At 42.9% G+C, this 18,010-nt stretch overlaps 1 protein-coding gene across 1 annotated transcript in view; it reads left to right on the forward strand.

The window, feature by feature from the left end:
• The window catches only part of LOC126479789 (5'-3' exoribonuclease 2 homolog), a 427,511-nt gene that overhangs the window by 318,171 nt on the left and 91,330 nt on the right, over positions 1–18,010 (forward strand). The gene's annotated exons all lie outside the window — the stretch shown is intronic.

Raw genomic sequence — 18,010 nt, forward strand, 5'->3', positions numbered from 1 at the left:
AGAGCAACTGGGATGGCGATTGCATCTTTCAACACAACCGAGCATCTGTTCATAATGCACGGCCTGTGGCGGAGTTGTTACACGACAATAACATCCCTGTAATGGACTGGCCTGCACAGAGTCCTGACCTGAATCCTATAGAACACCTTTGGGATGTTTTGGAACGCCGACTTTGTGCCAGGCCTCACCGACCGACATCGATACCTCTCCTCAGTGCAGCGCACCGTGAAGAATGGGCTGCCGTTCCCCAAGAAACCTTCCAGCACCTGATTGAACGTATGCCTACGAGAGTGGAAGCTGTCATTAGGGCTAAGGGTGGGCCAGCACCATGTTGAACTCCAGCATTACCGATGGAGGGCGCCACGAACTTGCAAGTCATTTTCAGCAAGGTGTCAGGATACTTTTGATCACATAGTGTAGCTTCATTGATGAATCTCCCCGAAGATAAGGGATTGATGGCCAAAAAGTTTAGTCTGTTAAAACCATTAATTATGTTGTCAAAGAAACTTCCAGGAAAGGAATCTACACAATTTATTTTTTCAAAATGTCAGATTATACAAGTTGTTACATGTGAACGACGAAACAAATGGATTAAAAAAAACAAAAGAAACGTACGTATACGCTAAATGTGCCGAACATGTACCCGTATGTTTCGCGTCTCTTATTTTATAATGTTCATGTGTACGAAAAATAATCATTGCATATCTCGTTTTGATTCTTCCTTATGGACATTACTGTGTAGGTAACGATATTTTTTTAAATAAATTTTGTTCGGCAATAGATTAACCTTGCGGCCTGTTTGGGTCAGAATCTATAACTGGCCTGAGGTGGTTCTTATATCACATACAGTTTCGTTACAATGTGACTTCGTTTGTGCCATTTTTTTTCGTAACAGTTGTTTCTCAGCACAACCTATTCTGTAACAACTTTACAAGCTTTCCAGCTTGTTTCTGACCAACCTGTATTTCCTTTCTCTCTTCTCCTTAAAGTATCCTAATATGCAGTCAGTTCCCGATTATCTGGGTGCAGTTTATCCGTGCATACTGTTGCGATTTTTGCACAAACAAGAAACGATACCTGAAGTAAACTTTTAGGTTCTGGAGTCGTGGTTAAATAGCGATGGCAATGAAGCAGGATTTTAGTAGCTTCGTGACACCGATGTAGTGTACAAAAGTGTGTTCAGTAGAGGAAGAAAGCGAAGACGAAGTGTTTGAGCACCCCGGTACTTGCACGTCGTGGCGGTGAAATGTGTTGATGTGTTATTGGAAAATGTCACACCAAGGTGCTAGACAAGGGTGTGGAGTATCTTATACCCTTTTTAATATTTACATTGCCTTCATTCTTCACAAATGGAAATGTGAAGCAAACGAAAGAATTAAGATAACGAATAAGGAATACCTGAATGTAATTTTGTTTGTTAATGATATCGTTATTATTCAAAAGAATGAAGATGACCTCCAAAGATCAGTAGGCCAGATGAATGATATATGTAAGAAATAGAATTTTAAATTTTTAGTAATATTACAAAAGTAATGGTTGTTGTTGTTGTTGTGGTCTTCAGTCCTGAGACTGGTTTGATGCAGCTCTCCATGCTACTCTATCCTGTGCAAGCTTTTTCATCTCCCAGTACCTACTGCAACCTACATCCTTCTGAATCTGCTTAGTGTATTCATCTCGTGGTCTCCCTCTACGATTTTTACCCTCCACGCTGCCCTCCAATACTAAATTGGTGATCCCTTGATGCCTCAGAACATGCCCTACCAACCGATCCCTTCTTCTGGTCAAGTTGTGCCACAAACTTCTCTTCTCCCCAATCCTATTCAATACTTCCTCATTAGTTACATGATCTACCCATCTAATCTTCAGCATTCTTCTGTAGCACCACATTTCGAAAGCTTCTATTCTCTTCTTGTCTAAACTATTTATCGTCCATGTTTCACTTCCATACATGGCTACACTCCATACGAATACTTTCAGAAATGACTTCCTGACACTTAAATCAATACTGGATGTTAACAAATTTCTCTTCTTCAGAAACGCTTTCCTTGCCATTGCCAGTCTACATTTTATATCCTCTCTACTTCGACCATCATCAGTTATTTTGCTCCCCAAATAGCAAAACTCCTTTACTACTTTGAGTGTCTCATTTCCTAATCTAATTCCCTCAGCATCACCCGACTTAATTCGACTACATTCCATTATCCTTGTTTTGCTTTTGTTGATGTTCATCTTATATCCTCCTTTCAAGACACTGTCCATTCCATTCAACTGCTCTTCCAAGTCCTTTGCTGTCTCTGACAGAATTACAATGTCATCGGCGAACCTCAAAGTTTTTATTTCTTCTCCATGAATTTTAATACCTACTCCGAATTTTTCTTTTGTTTCCTTTACTGCTTGCTCAATATACAGATTGAACAACATCGGGGAGAGGCTACAACCCTGTCTTACTCCCTTCCCAACCACTGCTTCCCTTTCATGTCCCTCGACTCTTATAACTGCCATCTGGTTTCTGTACAAATTGTAAATAGCCTTTCGCTCCCTGTATTTTACCCCTGCCACCTTTAGAATTTGAAAGAGAGTATTCCAGTCAACATTGTCAAAAGCTTTCTCTAAGTCTACAAATGCTAGAAACGTAGGTTTGCCTTTCCTTAATCTTTCTTCTAAGATAAGTCGTAAGGTCAGTATTGCCTCACGTGTTCCAGTGTTTCTACGGAATCCAAACTGATCTTCCCCGAGGTTGGCTTCTACTAGTTTTTCCATTCGTCTGTAAAGAATTCGTGTTAGTATTTTGCAGCTGTGACTTATTAAGCTGATAGTTCGGTAATTTTCACATCTGTCAACACCTGCTTTCTTTGGGATTGGAATTATTATATTCTTCTTGAAGTCTGAGGGTATTTCGCCTGTTTCATACATCTTGCTCACCAGATGGTAGAGTTTTGTCAGGACTGGCTCTCCCACGGCCGTCAGTAGTTCCAATGGAATATTGTCTATTCCGGGGGCCTTGTTTCGACTCAGGTCTTTCAGTGCTCTGTCAAACTCTTCACGCAGTATCGTATCTCCCATTTCATCTTCATCTACATCCTCTTCCATTTCCATAATATTGCCCTCAAGTACATCGCCCTTGTATAGACCCTCTATATACTCCTTCCACCTTTCTGCTTTCCCTTCTTTGCTTAGCACTGGGTTTCCATCTGAGCTCTTGATATTCATACAAGTCGTTCTCTTATCTCCAAAGGTCTCTTTAATTTTCCTGTAGGCAGTATCTATCTTACCCCTAGTGAGATAGGCCTCTACATCCTTACATTTGTCCTCTAGCCATCCCTGCTTAGCCATTTTGCACTTCCTGTCGATCTCATTTTTGAGACGTTTGTATTCCTTTTTGCCTGTTTCACTTACTGCATTTTTATATTTTCTCCTTTCATCAATTAAATTCAATATTTCTTCTGTTACCCAAGGATTTCTACTAGCCCTCGTCTTTTTACCTACTTGATCCTCTGCTGCCTTCACTACTTCATCCCTCAAAGCTACCCATTCTTCTTCTACTGTATTTATTTCCCCCATTCCTGTCAATTGCTCCCTTATGCTCTCCCTGAATCTCTGTACAACCTCTGGTTCTTTTAGTTTATCCAGGTCCCATCTCCTTAAATTCCCACCTTTTTGCAGTTTCTTCAGTTTTAATCTACAGGTCATAACCAATAGATTGTGGTCAGAGTCCACATCTGCCCCTGGAAATGTCTTACAATTTAAAACCTGGTTCCTAAATCTCTGTCTTACCATTATATAATCTATCTGATACCTTTTAGTATCTCCAGGGTTCTTCCATGTATACAACCTTCTTTCATGATTCTTAAACCAAGTGTTAGTTATGATTATATTGTGCTCTGTGCAAAATTCTACCAGGCGGCTTCCTCTTTCATTTCTGTCCCCCAATCCATATTCACCTACTATGTTTCCTTCTCTCCCTTTTCCTACACTCGAATTCCAGTCACCCATGACTATTAAATTTTCGTCTCCCTTCACAATCTGAATAATTTCTTTTATTTCATCATACATTTCTTCAATTTCTTCGTCATCTGCAGAGCTAGTTGGCATATAAACTTGTACTAGTGTAGTAGGTGTGGGCTTCGTATCTATCTTGGCCACAATAATGCGTTCACTATGCTGTTTGTAGTAGCTTACCCGCATTCCTATTTTCCTATTCATTATTAAACCTACTCCTGCATTCCCCCTATTTGATTTTGTGTTTATAACCCTGTAGTCACCTGACCAGAAGTCTTGTTCCTCCTGCCACCGAACTTCACTAATTCCCACTATATCTAACTTCAACCTATCCATTTCCCTTTTTAAATTTTCTAACCTACCTGCCCGATTAAGGGATCTGACATTCCACGCTCCGATCCGTAGAACACCAGTTTTCTTTCTCCTGATAACGACATCCTCTTGAGTAGTCCCCGCCCGGAGATCCGAATGGGGGACTATTTTACCTCCGGAATATTTTACCCAAGAGGACGCCATCATCATGTAATCATACAGTAAAGCTGCATGCCCTCGGGAAAAATTACGGCTGTAGTTTCCCCTTGCTTTCAGCCGTTCGCAGTACCAGCACAGCAAGGCCGTTTTGGTTATTGTTACAAGGCCAGATCAGTCAATCATCCAGACTGTTGCCCTTGCAACTACTGAAAAGGCTGCTGCCCCTCTTCAGGAACCACACGTTTGTCTGGCCTCTCAACAGATACCCCTCCGTTGTGGTTGCACCTACGGTACGGCTATCTGTATCGCTGAGGCACGCAAGCCTCCCCACCAACGGCAAGGTCCATGGTTCATGGGGGGGAAAGTAATGGTATTCCGAGGAAATTATCCAGTCAGATCAAAAGTTGTTGTGGATGATACAGTTTTAGAAGTAGTCTCTCAAATCTCTTATTTAGGGCTGACCATAAGTTTTGAATTTGATTCTGATATTGAAAATAAAATACACAAATTCCAAGCTGTCTGTGGTACTATTAGCAGAACATTAGGCCATGAAGTACAGAAAGACACTACCATGAAATTCCATAAAAGTCTGAAATATATATTAATACATTTTATCTTATATATGTACCAGTTAATTGTAAAGATATCCTTGAAAATTTTATGTGAAAACATTGTCATCGTTGAAGTTTGCAAATTTTGTGTTCCTTTCATGGGATCTTCTTACCGTGCTACAAATATTGAAGGACTACGCTATGCAATGACTACGTACAAACAACAACAATATTTGCCACCAGTTTTTGCTTTCAAAAGTTTCGTGCTTTGTGAAAAATTATTCTTTTGCGAACGTCTTTTAGACCTGTCACCCATTTCTTGCATCGTATTATTTTTTGCAACATGGGTTCTGTGGTCGAACAGGTTTCACAAATGTAGGAATCCTTGCAGAGTAACTGAAAATGACGTGAAGGAACTCCCTGTTCCTGATTTATCTTTCCTTGGTGCGATCAGACTTGGTCGACCAGAATTAGTTACCGTCAAAGTTCCCATTCAGTCCACCATCGGGCCACTCTCATATCTGAACGGCGCAATGCTTTTAATTCCACGTTTCGACCAATCGGACACATGCACGCCACAGTGACGCTCCTTTCATCGGCAATATCCCACACGAGTAAATTCGGCATTCTCCGTGGTCCTTCTCAGTGTTCACTGTCTGGCGCTGTCTGATAAGCATGGTCGACAGTGACAATATTAATGAACTCTGTTGGCTCTTTTTGTAACTCCAGTCATTCACGTACACGCTGATAGGAAGCACTTTTATGAAACTGAGTCTGCATCGCTCCATTGCTTCTAGCTGCAGTTTTTTCAAGTCATTGTATGTATTTGGAAGCACAGAAGTAGAGTTGATGTTTTACCACATTGAAAGTCGGATGTAGACTAAATCGTGCATCTTTCTTTTATGCTGTGGGCTCCAGGTTATGTTTCATTTCTATTTCAGAATTAGAACTTTCTAGTAACTGAAATAACTACAAGTGTATCTTTTATTGTTTTTCGCTCTCTCTCTAGGCTAGTGATGTTATTTCCTTGTTACTATTACTAAAGGCATCCGTCTATGAGTTTCCTCGTTCTCTGATAAATAGTTTTTTTTTTAATTTTATAGCGATATAATTTTTCGCAATTTTCTAATAGAGAGAAACAGATTCCCCATCGTTCCCTCGTATTTCTTCACTGCTGTAATTTTTAATGTAGTATGGAAGCAAAGTAAAAAGAAGTATGGCGCATGGGGACCGTTTTTGCGTGGTGGAAGTAAAAAAAGTTAGTGATACCTATGTGTTTTGTATGTGCATTGACACAGTTTTTGACGGAACGATGCAGTATGTGATCAGTTTGGTGTTTTCCAGGTAGGTACACATTTTAACAGCGATGGCATCGTTGTAACGGAATGTGAACGACGAAACGAAGCGAGGTTGATTCCGAGGAGTCACGTAGATGGCTCGGAGAGGAGAGGAGAGATGGCATAGCATTGCATTGCATTGCATCGCGTCGCGTCATGGCAGGGAATATGTACTCCGACTCTGTTACTAGAAAACGAGTCATATGTACATTAGGAGGAGACTGTACAAATAACGGCGTCGCAACAAGACTATCTCCTCCGTAGGGAAGACGTGTCTGTGGTACTGATGACTTACATTGTACCTGTCCGCAGAAGAAACTGCCAGATCGTACTTTTTAATAATATGCGATTGTATGCATTCTCCACTAATCTGATGGCGTTACTTTATTCATTCCAACCTCAAGAACACCTTGAAGAAACGCGTTGATATATGAAGATCCTGCACTCTGTACTGTTCCTAAAACCTTTCTTCGGCATGTTGAACAACAGTCGTAAAGGCTATTGGCAGATACGAAAAAAATTAAGTACTCTAACTTATTTCTCTCACTTTTTGGTGTCCTTTTAAAACTCAATGTCCGGAGCTGAGTGGTCGGCGTAGACAGCTGCCATGCGGAGGACGCGGGTTCGATTACCGGTACTGCCAAAGATTTTTTCCTGATGGGACGACCAGGGCGCACTCAGCTTCGTGATGCCAATTGAGGAGCTGTGTGACCGAGTAGTAGCGGCTCCATGTCCTGGAAAGTCTGCGAAACGGTCGGGAGTGCGATGTGCTCACCACAAGCCCCTCTCCATACCTCATCCGTATGATGTCGCCGGCAGACATCCCTTGGAACTTCACAACCTGTCGACAAGCTTTTTAAAAACCCTATATGCTACAGCATTTTCTACATCTACATTTATACTCCGCAAGCCACCCAACGGTGTGTGGCGGAGGGCACTTTACGTGCCACTGTCATTACCTCCCTTTCCTGTTCCAGTCGCGTATGGTTCGCGGGAAGAACGACTGTCTGAAAGCCTCCGTGCGCGCTCTAATCTCTCTAATTTTACATTCGTGATCTCCTCGGGAGGTATAAGTAGGGGGAAGCAATATATTCGATACCTCATCCAGAAACGCACCCTCTCGAAACCTGGCGAGCAATCTACACCGCGATGCAGAGCGCCTCTCTTGCAGAGTCTGCCACTTGAGTTTATTAAACATCTCCGTAACGCTACCACGGTTACCAAATAACCCTGTGACGAAACGCGCCGCTCTTCTTTGGATCTTCTCTATCTCCTCCGTCAGACCGATCTGGTACGGATCCCACACTGATGAGCAATACTCAAGTATAGGTCGAACGAGTGTTTTGTAAGCCACCTCCTTTGTTGATGGACTACATTTTCTAAGCACTCTCCCAATGAATCTCAACCTGATACCCGCCTTACCAACAATTAATTTTATATGATCATTCCACTTCAAATCGTTCCGCACGCATACTCCCAGATATTTTACGGAAGTAACTGCTACCAGTGTTTGTTCCGCTATCATATAATCATACAATAAAGGATCCTTCTTTCTATGTATTCGCAATACATTACATTTGTCTATGTCAAGGGACAGTTGCCACTCCGTGCACCAAGTGCCTATCCGCTGCAGATCTTCCTGCATTTCGCTACAATTTTCTAATGCTGCAACTTCTCTGTATACTACAGCATCATCCGCGAAAAGCCGCATGGAACTTCCGACACTATCTACTAGGTCAGCATGGAACTTCCGACACATCTACTGTTGTTTGACAAACAGCAGTAATACGCATGTTAAACAAAAATGTTTCATATTCTGGATGCAATCGTGACTGAAGTTCATTTTGTCTTCCACAACCGAAGTAAATGTTTGTCTGGATCCTTAGGCAAAGCAATTAACACTTTTGTCAAGTTTCAGTGTCAGTTATCTGTTCCTGCCATGAGGCCTTGAAATTTTGTTCGTCTGTAGAGACAAAGAAAAGGGAAGAATCATTGCTGTCTCGTTCCATAATCTTTATACGACGTGTTACTTACAGACTGGCACCCTACAAAGTGTTTATTGCAGAAATTCCCTCTACGAGTTTTCTTCAGAAACAAATTACTTGTACTCAGATTTTGTTCTGCCGTGATCATATTTTTTATTCAGCGAGCATTCCGCTTATTTCTGTTCCTCTTTTTTTTCGCCCGTGTTTGTCAATGGCGGCGTTGAGGCGGCTCGGATGCTGCTTGGAGCTCCTCTGCGAGTAGAGTCAATATTTTTGCAAACGAAAAGCGTTCTTAAGCCGCAGGCAGGAGGACTGATAACTGAGATGAAATACGTGCCGCGCTGCGCCAGATCTGAGGGAAATGCCAGATTGCTTCAAGTGATGAGACGATCAGTTTGCGCTCGCTGTAAGAAGCCGAGATGCGGTGAAGTACTGGAGGGCAGCTTAACAGCGTACACAAGAGTACGGGACAAGGCTGCTCGAGTTCTTTTTCATCTTCTTGTTCCACAGTGAGCACTCCAGCAGAATGTACTATGTAGCGATCTATTACAATTGTAAAGTGTCAGCAGTTGTAGTATAAGTGATCGGTAATTTCGCATAAATGTGTCTCATCCAGTATATTTATTGCCGAATACTGTGACATTTAGAAAATTCTTTGACAGTAAAATAACAGAATTCAACAAAGATTAGGTATCACCTTTTCTTTTTAATTTCTAAAATCGATACAAAAACGAAGATTTAGTTTTACCACCCAGTCGAGGACTGTGTCATTAGACCACACACATTGACTAGACAAAGATGAGACGAAAATGAACTTTGCTCGTGTCCTACTCAGACCCTATCGAACCAGTTTTGGGAGACAAACACTTAAACACGGAATCCAGACCACGGTGCATCTTGACAGTGTTGACACATGCAAAGCATTTTTTTGAAGTGAAACAAGATATATTTGGTAGAATAAGTCACAAGACTGTAGTTACGGTTTCTATTAAGCTCCTTGCTAAGTGGTAGCGTTACTTGGTGCGAGGAAAATTTCACTATCGTCAGATGCCAATGACGCCTGATCTATTCAGAATATTGCCTCCATTTACTGCGCTCATCATGTAATATTAATCCCGAAGTAGTCGAATTGCTCAATTATTTCTCAGCTATACCTATTTACTGAGATGTCACTTGCCATATTTAGTTTGTTCCCTAAAAAAATCGGGGTCATGTTTTGTTTATCTGTTGAATCTGCTACTCTGTATTTCCTACGTACAGAATAAAAAATCAAGAACGCCCCGGCCCCCGGCCAGTAATTTGTTCGAAGACTGAGTATCGAAATTAGCATGCAGCCTCAGCGGAACCAACCTCTTTTGTCCCCAATAGCAGTCCACTACTTTGGTAAATACTAGACGGAATAACAGTTAAAATAAGCTAAGAGAACAGAAAATATGTTGCCTTCTACCTCAGTAATATAGAGCACCCCTGCAAGCTTTGTTAACAGCTGCGACACGATGTGGCCTTGAATATACAAGGTTCTCCATGTGCGAGGTACCAGTATTCGACCATTCCCGCACAACTCGCCTATATTCTGAGGCTATCGGTCCTGTCGTGTGGAGTATTGTCACAAACAGTGCAACAGATTTTCAGTCGGGTTTCAAATCCGTACACCTTAAGGATCAGACTAGCGTTGAGACTGCATCTGAATGTTCCACTTGACTTAGTCATATTTTTACCTTCATGAACGCTAATATTATCGTGGTATACAGAGTCAATAATATTACAGTCTTCGCCAAGACGGAGCGCAAACGCCAAAATCTGGTTTTCATTTCTTTGGTGTAATCATTCAGGTTCAGGTTAACCTCACATCAGTTGTAGATTGCACAACTACTTGATTACAGTCCTCTAAGGAGGTTTCCTAATGGTTATAATGAATACAACGCTACCCATCATTCGCTTACAGGCTTTCGGTTCTTTTGACCTTGTAGCATACAGTGTTTACGTTTCTCCACAGTACACGCTGCTGGAGTTCACTGAAATCTGCCGAGTTTTCCTGCCAGTGAACCGAGAGGATAATGCTCGGCGCTATACCTAAGGAATTTGGGACTTACTTTAGTGGATAACCTTTAGTCACCCAAAAGAATCTCGATTTTTTGTCTCTCCATCTCATAGGTATTGCATTCCATGTTAAGCACCGGGAAGGACACAGACATTAATCGGCACAATCTCCATGGGAACTCGTAACACAGTCTGATATTAAATTCGCAGGCACCATCAGGCCAATCTCGTTCCACGCCACAAGCAGAGGACAAATATTGATGTTACGTATCTGTGATACATTACCGGGCGTGCACTTTAGAGTCTGTCCTTCATTACAACAATATGACCTCATCACAGAACAGCTGAAAATATTTTCTAAATATTCGTGTTACTAATGAAATCACCGCCTGAATAAAGCTCTGTCGCACAGTGTGTCCTAAGTGGTTCACAGATCTGCTTTCTAGAGGAGACCCAAGTTACAGCCTCTGGTATTGTGGACGGAAAATTCGAAACGACATAATAGTCACGGGAAAAAATAGTTGGTTGTTCTTTACGAGGTTCATATATATTTGATGGATGCCTTACTAGCCGCTGGTGTGGCCGTGCGGTTCTAGGCGCTTCAGTCTGGAACCGCGTGACCGCTACGGTCGCAGGTTCGAATCCTGCCTCGGGCATGGATGTGTGTGATGTCCTTAGGTTAGTTAGGTTTAATTAGTTCTAAGTTCTAGGCGACTGATGACATCAGAAGTTAAGTTGCATAGTGCTCAGAGCCATTTGAACCATTTTTGATTCCTTACTGGGCTGCCCTGATGACACGCAGGAAGGACTAAAGGATTTAAAACAATGTTGCGCTTTGCATGAGCTATCATAAATGGGTGATTGTAATGTATTTTAAGTACATTTAAGAGTTTACTTAAAATTTAAGAGTGTACCTACATGACTTCAATCCTAAATTACTTGTATCATACGTCCGATCACTTGAAATAAAATTCAGTTCATTTGGTAGCTGTAAAATTACAGCATTTCAAAATTGATCGGCGCAATGTTTATGTCGTAGAATGCCACCAAAATTGACAGCTATCCCATTCGAATTCCAGTTCAGTACATAGTTTGTCGTATGTTATCATCATCTGAAGGGGTTATTTAAAATGCGCATAATACTTCTTCAGTGACTAACGAATCATCGACAGGATACACGACTAACTTCAGGGAGGTGCTGCTGGTTATTCTTTAACTATCCGTCTAACCGTCATCGGCCCTATTTTAAAAGATGTAGTCCACTGAGGACAAGTACTGATTTATGGCTGTAGAATCTTTAGGCGCATCGAAAATATTCAGAGGCGACCTTTTCTGCCTTAAAAAAGCTATTTTTCATTAAAGGTTATTATGGCGGGGAGAGAGGAAGAGATTTGAATTTAATATCTCATCATGGACGAAGCCGTTAGAAACAATTTGGAATTGGGCAGGAATGAGGAAGGATATAGCTGTATCATTTGTGAAATTACCAGTGCGGCATCCGGACGTCCGTAGAGGATTTGAACAATATTCATTCCGTAAGCGAATCCAGTATCTCAATCTAGGCGCCCTAGGCGCCACACCGTTCGGTCACTCTGCAGGTGGTCACTGTAGCGAAAACAAAACACGGAAATTGTCGTAAAGTAAGTCATTGGCGTCGCGACTGCTGCCGAGTTTTTGCCCAGTGTACACGGGTAAATTTCCTGTCCCAGCTTCCGAGAGAAATTGAGCACCACTGGTGAAGCGTCGCTGCGGCAACAATGGGCCGTCGCCGAGGGCATTGCATGTCTCGCTCGAACCTCGACGTTAAGAATTCATCCCACTCGGGGGCGCGGCGCAAATTGGGCCCACGGGGGGAGAGAGGACATGCTGCGAGCGAGCAGGGCGGGGCCGCCCCATTGTGGACCGTTTCTGCGCTCTTCTTTATTTTTGTTAACATCGAGACAGAACGGAACGGCCGCCCGAGCCGGCCTGGATACGCGCTCGGAGCAGCCGCTACTGCGGATTGCTTGTTATCATTCCACTCCAATTACTGCGTCGCAGGCTCCGTCCACTCGCTGAAAGGCCGGCGAATTAGCGAGTTATTAATAACTAATGTCGCCGGCGCGGCCGCGCAGGCCTGTGCGAACGCTGGCGCACGCAGATACGCGTGCACGCACAAGTACTGCGCAGGCGACGCGCAGATGGCCCGGCCTGCGAGAAATTACACTGTTGCTTTCGCGTCACCTGCTGGCTGGCTCTCGTTCTCTCTCAGTCGCTACCTCTCCTGCCCACAAAAAAGCGAGCTAAAGAAGACTCCGAGAATGTTTTTGATATTCATTAAATTTCCTGCATTGCCAAGTATGCCCGTGGCGGCGTGGCGTGTGCGCGCGCGCGCGCAAATTAAGTTTTAATTACTATACGTCACAAAAGACCACTCGGCACAGTTGGCATGGGGTGTATTCGTTTCTAGAAAGAGCAAAATAAGTATGCCACGCTTAACCAATTTCATTTTTAATCTCCAGGAGACTAAAGAGAGAAAAAAGGGAAAGAAAGAGAGCAAGAAAGGAAAGAAAAAAAGAGTTGTGCCAGTTTTTGAAACGTAGCGCCGCCGCAGCTGTGTCGAGTGACTGTTTAGAGCCGGTGCGCACTGCAGTGCTCAGAGGCATGCCTGCAAGCTGCGTTATTCCGCTTGGAATTCCTCAGAAATGGTTTGCGCGGAGAATAGAAGCGCTGCGTGTTGCAGATTGTAGTACACAGCGTCTTACTGCGGCGCAATCCGTTGTTGGCGATTCCCTAACGAAATCTCCGTGCCGAGAACAGAACACCTCATTTATCAGGTAACACACGTAATTTTGTTACACTCCACTGGTGCGCGCGAATAGGTACTTCTGAAGTATAAAGAGTGTGTGTGTGTGTGTGTGTGTGTGTGTGTGTGTGTGTGTGTGTGAGAGAGAGAGAGAGAGATGCGTGTTGAATACCCGTCGTTATACCTCTTTCGTTTAACAGCTGAATGATCTTCGACTTTGAAATTCGTGCCACGACAATATTGTTGCAAAGCAAGCGCCACTTTTTAAGTATATGACTCCACCTACGGATACACAGTTGGTTAGTAAACTACTTCACAGTTCGTTCCGATCGAGAACAAGTGCTGGAAAAGTTCCTCATTACTCGGAGCTGAAGAACCGAATACAATATTTATACGACATTATTGTAAGCAAAGAGGTAATATCATTACCATTGTCCACTTGACGCAACGCCTTGTTAACGCAACCCTTTTTTCTTTATTCTTGCCATCTCTACCATGAGGCCGAATGAAATGTCCATTCAGTTTGGTTTTTCATATTTGCGGTCTGTTAACTCGCTGTATTTTGTTGTTTCAGCCTCTGCCTCGTTAGTTGTCTTTCTATCCATGATGTTTGATGTTTCTCTTATAATATCAGTAAAGGTAAAACTGTCAGCAACCCAAGGTTAGTCTGAATACCACTGTTCGTAAGTGACATGGTCCTATTGGATATGGTATGCTGTTGCCATCCTCTGACCTTTGAACAGACATGCCCAGCCATTAATGCGGTTACCGTAAGTTTATTGTGAACTCTAAACCACGGTGCAGCTCGATATTTCTCACATTGACAAATCTGTCAGGTGTGGAAGGAGTGGTACATGAGGTATAAAAATCCTACGACTGACGGGGGATCAAACGCTATACTTCTGGATCCGTAGTCTTGCAGGAGAAGACCTCACCACGTTCAACAGATTCTGGTCATATTGTCATCTTGCTTGTGTACTATGTAAAATGAAAGGCTATAAGATAGTTTGGTTCAACAACCCTCTGGTTTTTCATAAAACCGCACCTAAAGCCTCCAAATTCGCGGGAAAACTGATCACTTTCCGACAACATGTATGAGGTCTGCAAATGTGTATTGGCGTAGCGACCAAGGCATCTGTCTGGAGAGCAGAGATCCTATGTTTCGTTTCTCAAATGCATTCCGCAGTTTTTTTATTTGTATTCTTTCCCGCATCAAAATTGCTAGCAGTAGTAGGGCAAATAAGGTATCAGTAAGAAATACTGAGCTAGGTAAATAAATTTCTCAAATGACTTGAATTAGTAAAGAATGAAAATTTTAAGCCTCTTTGTATGAACAAAATTCTGAGTAATACTGCTACGAAATTGTCACGAGGGATCACAGACAGCCGAGAGCGCGATGCTTGTTTACAGCGAGGCGCTGTGCAAAACTTTATCTGGAGGTTTCAGAATTGCATTGTGCCTCTGGAAACGCAAAAGGATTTGCACATCCGCGCGTAAGCAACGACTCTTCATGCCATAATTCAGGACCAGCTTTCTCAACTCTGAATTTGTGTAATTTGTATGCATATTCAGCTAATGGTTGGCTAGGACAGTCACTGAAATCTTTAAAATTTCATTCAGGAGAACTAACAACATTTCGCAAAGAGTACTCTACAGCATTGACCCCTGCTTAGCTTGTGTATATCGCGAATCTCTCGCCCGGAAGTGGAAAAAAGCGCGTGTAACTCCCGTATAAAAGAACGGACCTACAAAATTACAGACCAATATCCTTAACATTGGTTTGCTGCAGAATTCTAGAACATATTCGGAGTTCGATTATAATACAATTCCTAGAGACTGAAAAGCGTACGTCCACGATTCAGCGCGGTTTTAGAAAGCATAGCTTGCTTATGTGAAATTCAGCTTGTTCTTTTCTAACATGATACAGTGCGAACTATGGATAAAGGGCATCAGGCAGATTCCATTTCCTAGATTTACGAAAAGCATTTCACACGGTATCCCACTGCAGACTGTTAGCAAAAATTCGAGAATACGGAATAGGTTCCAAGATATGTGAGTGGCTCGAAGAATTTTTAAGTAACAGAACCCAGTGTGTTGTCCTCAACGGCGAGTGTTCACCAGGGACAAGGGTATCGTCACGAGTGCCCCAGGGACGTGTGATGGGACCGCTATTCCCCCCCCCCCCCCCCCCCTACATACGTAAATGACCTGGCGGACAGGGTGGTCAGCAGTCTACGGTTGTTTGTTGGTGATGCTGTATGTACGGTAAGATGCCGAAGACGAGTGACTGCAGGAAGATACAAGATGACTTACATAAAATTTCTAGTTGGTATGATTTTTTGTGTAAGGATAGGATGATAAGACACGTAACGAGAATTTAGGGCTCACACGGAGGCATATAGATAGTCGTTTTTCCCTCGCGAGTGGAAAAGAAAAGGAAACGACTAGTAGCGGTGCAGGGTACCCTCCACCACGTACCATAATGTTGATTGCGGAGTGTATGTGTAGGTGTAGACGTCGATATAGATATATATCTGTTAATCCGTTAATTTTTTTGCTTGTTGTGTTTTCAAATTTTTATTGTATTTAGAAACCAATTACACACCTTAATTTGTCTCTCTCTTTACGCCACTAGTATCTTCTTCTGTATAATTGCCTTTTTTATTTGGGGATAGTCTTATCAATCTATTCCAGTTCATTTCTCAATGTAGAAACTCCCAGTCTACTGTTCGAATGCCTTCTGTAGATAGACGTACTATAAAGTTTTTGCATACGCCAGTGTCTGTTGCATAATAGCAGAACAGGAGACGGAGCGCTGATAACAGCAGTCAGCTTTAGTTTTCGACGTGTGTTGTACCCTACTCTTTATAGCAGCAGCGCCAATGACGTTGAATTACGAGAGCGTAAATCCGGACGTCAGCCCGGCGCCACCGCCTCAGGGGGTCGACATGACCAACAATCCCTTATGAAGGCGGGCGGGTGCAACGCGCACGCGATCGCCCGCGGCTGCAAGTAGCGTGGCGTTGGCGCCGGCCGGTGTTTGCCCACATTGGCAATTAGTAGCCACAAAGCGCGCCGCACGTGCCGCCGATCACACCGCCTCATTGTGTTCCGGAGGGGCACGCAGCACTGAGTTCTGAGCCGCGCCATACAACCGATACAGGTAGCACTGTTGCTAAAAAGTTGGGCGCAGCTGTTTTTGACATCGCTTCTCTCGGTGTGTGCGCGCGAGTGTATTAAATTATAGGGAGGTGATTATTAGAAGACATCTTCCGTCATGAAAAACACGCATAACTGCTGAGATAGCTTTCGCGACTAAGTTCGTACATCACGTACGTATTTTCCACTGCGTAGTGGAGATAACCTTGTGAAGGTCGTCGCAGAAAGCCGCACCTTCTGGAAATGTTCTGGAAAGGGTCCCACACACACAGCTATTCGTCGCCTACGTAATACCGATCGCTCGCCTAGACTCCGTCACACACGAGCGATTTGCCACGCAATTTCAGCCATTACTAACGCTACTGTGTCTCGAAGGTAACTTCTACCTTTGTTTTGAAATGTCAACGCGTCTGTGGAATTGTCGTCAATAGTAGCACTGCTATTTACCATAACAATTTTTATAAACTGTGAGGGAGTGTTACATTGTATGAAGCGAAAAGGGAATGAGTGTTGTTATTAATAGGTTTGCACTAAACATTTAAATTAAAATGTCCACTTAATATTACGGTACAGGTACCTCATGTTTAGAAGTTAAAAACTTAACTATTGTTTCATAAACAACCCGCGACTTTGAGACGATTGACTATTACTATGAACTTCCCATCAAGTCTACAGCACAGGTTTCAAAATGATAATCACTGCAAAATCGGAGGGTGTTTTTATGCTATCCTTAATATAAATGGCAACTCTGTCCTCAGTTTAACTTGTCAGCATGGTTCGTTGTCTCTGAACAAATAAAAAATCTAACTTACTACTAATGATGGCAAAACGAAACGAAAAAAAACTACACACCACCCCATAAAAATTGATAGCTGTCGCCCAGTCAGGTGGCCACATTGCATACACGAATCGCACACGAGCCATCAGATTGCTTAGGATTTCCAAGCGATCAGCGAGTGATGGATGAGATTTGCCACCACACGAGCAATCTGCAAAGTGATCGCACGCCCAAGCGACGCAACGCTAGAATCCGTCGTCCGTGTGTGGGGCGTTTCAGCGGGCAGGAAGGCCAGCATATAAAATAATTTGCGGAGCGAAATCAAGGAGTCGGCCGACACCCGTCTTGGAGTTAAGGTGAGATATAGAGCCGAGGTAGTGTTTTAAAGTGTTTTACCTGAAGTCTGGAGCTAGCAATCGTTCGTGATCAGCAAAGCTACTTTTTTAATTTGGTAGGACGACGAGAATCTGCAGTACGTTCCCTTGCACGGTTGTGGAATTCTGTTTTGTTCTTTTCGTGTATTGTAGGCTGGCTGGGACGATCAGATACGTGGAGATAATGTTCGCCGAGCGGAGAGGGCTTGGCAAGGTTTAATTGATGCAAATAAATTCCACTTGTTTGTGTGTAAATTTGAGTGTGTGTCTTTTGACCTCCGGGCGTTCAGCTGGACAAGGCACGTTCAGAAAGTAAGTGTAGTAGATTTTTATATTTTTTTTATAAAAAGTGTATTTGAAAAAAGTTATTGTTTTTGATACACTTGTTGCCTATTTTCCCATATAATTGCCATCCCATTCAGTGCATGTGGTGAGCTTTGGTACAAGCTTCTTTATCCGCTCCTCAAAGAATTTGCTCGTCATTGGTTGAAAATTTAATTCCAGTCGTGTCTTCAGGGAAGTGAAAAAACT

Source organism: Schistocerca serialis, chromosome 1 (genome assembly GCF_023864345.2).
Source record: "Schistocerca serialis cubense isolate TAMUIC-IGC-003099 chromosome 1, iqSchSeri2.2, whole genome shotgun sequence".
In the NCBI taxonomy this organism is placed as follows: domain Eukaryota; kingdom Metazoa; phylum Arthropoda; class Insecta; order Orthoptera; family Acrididae; genus Schistocerca; species Schistocerca serialis.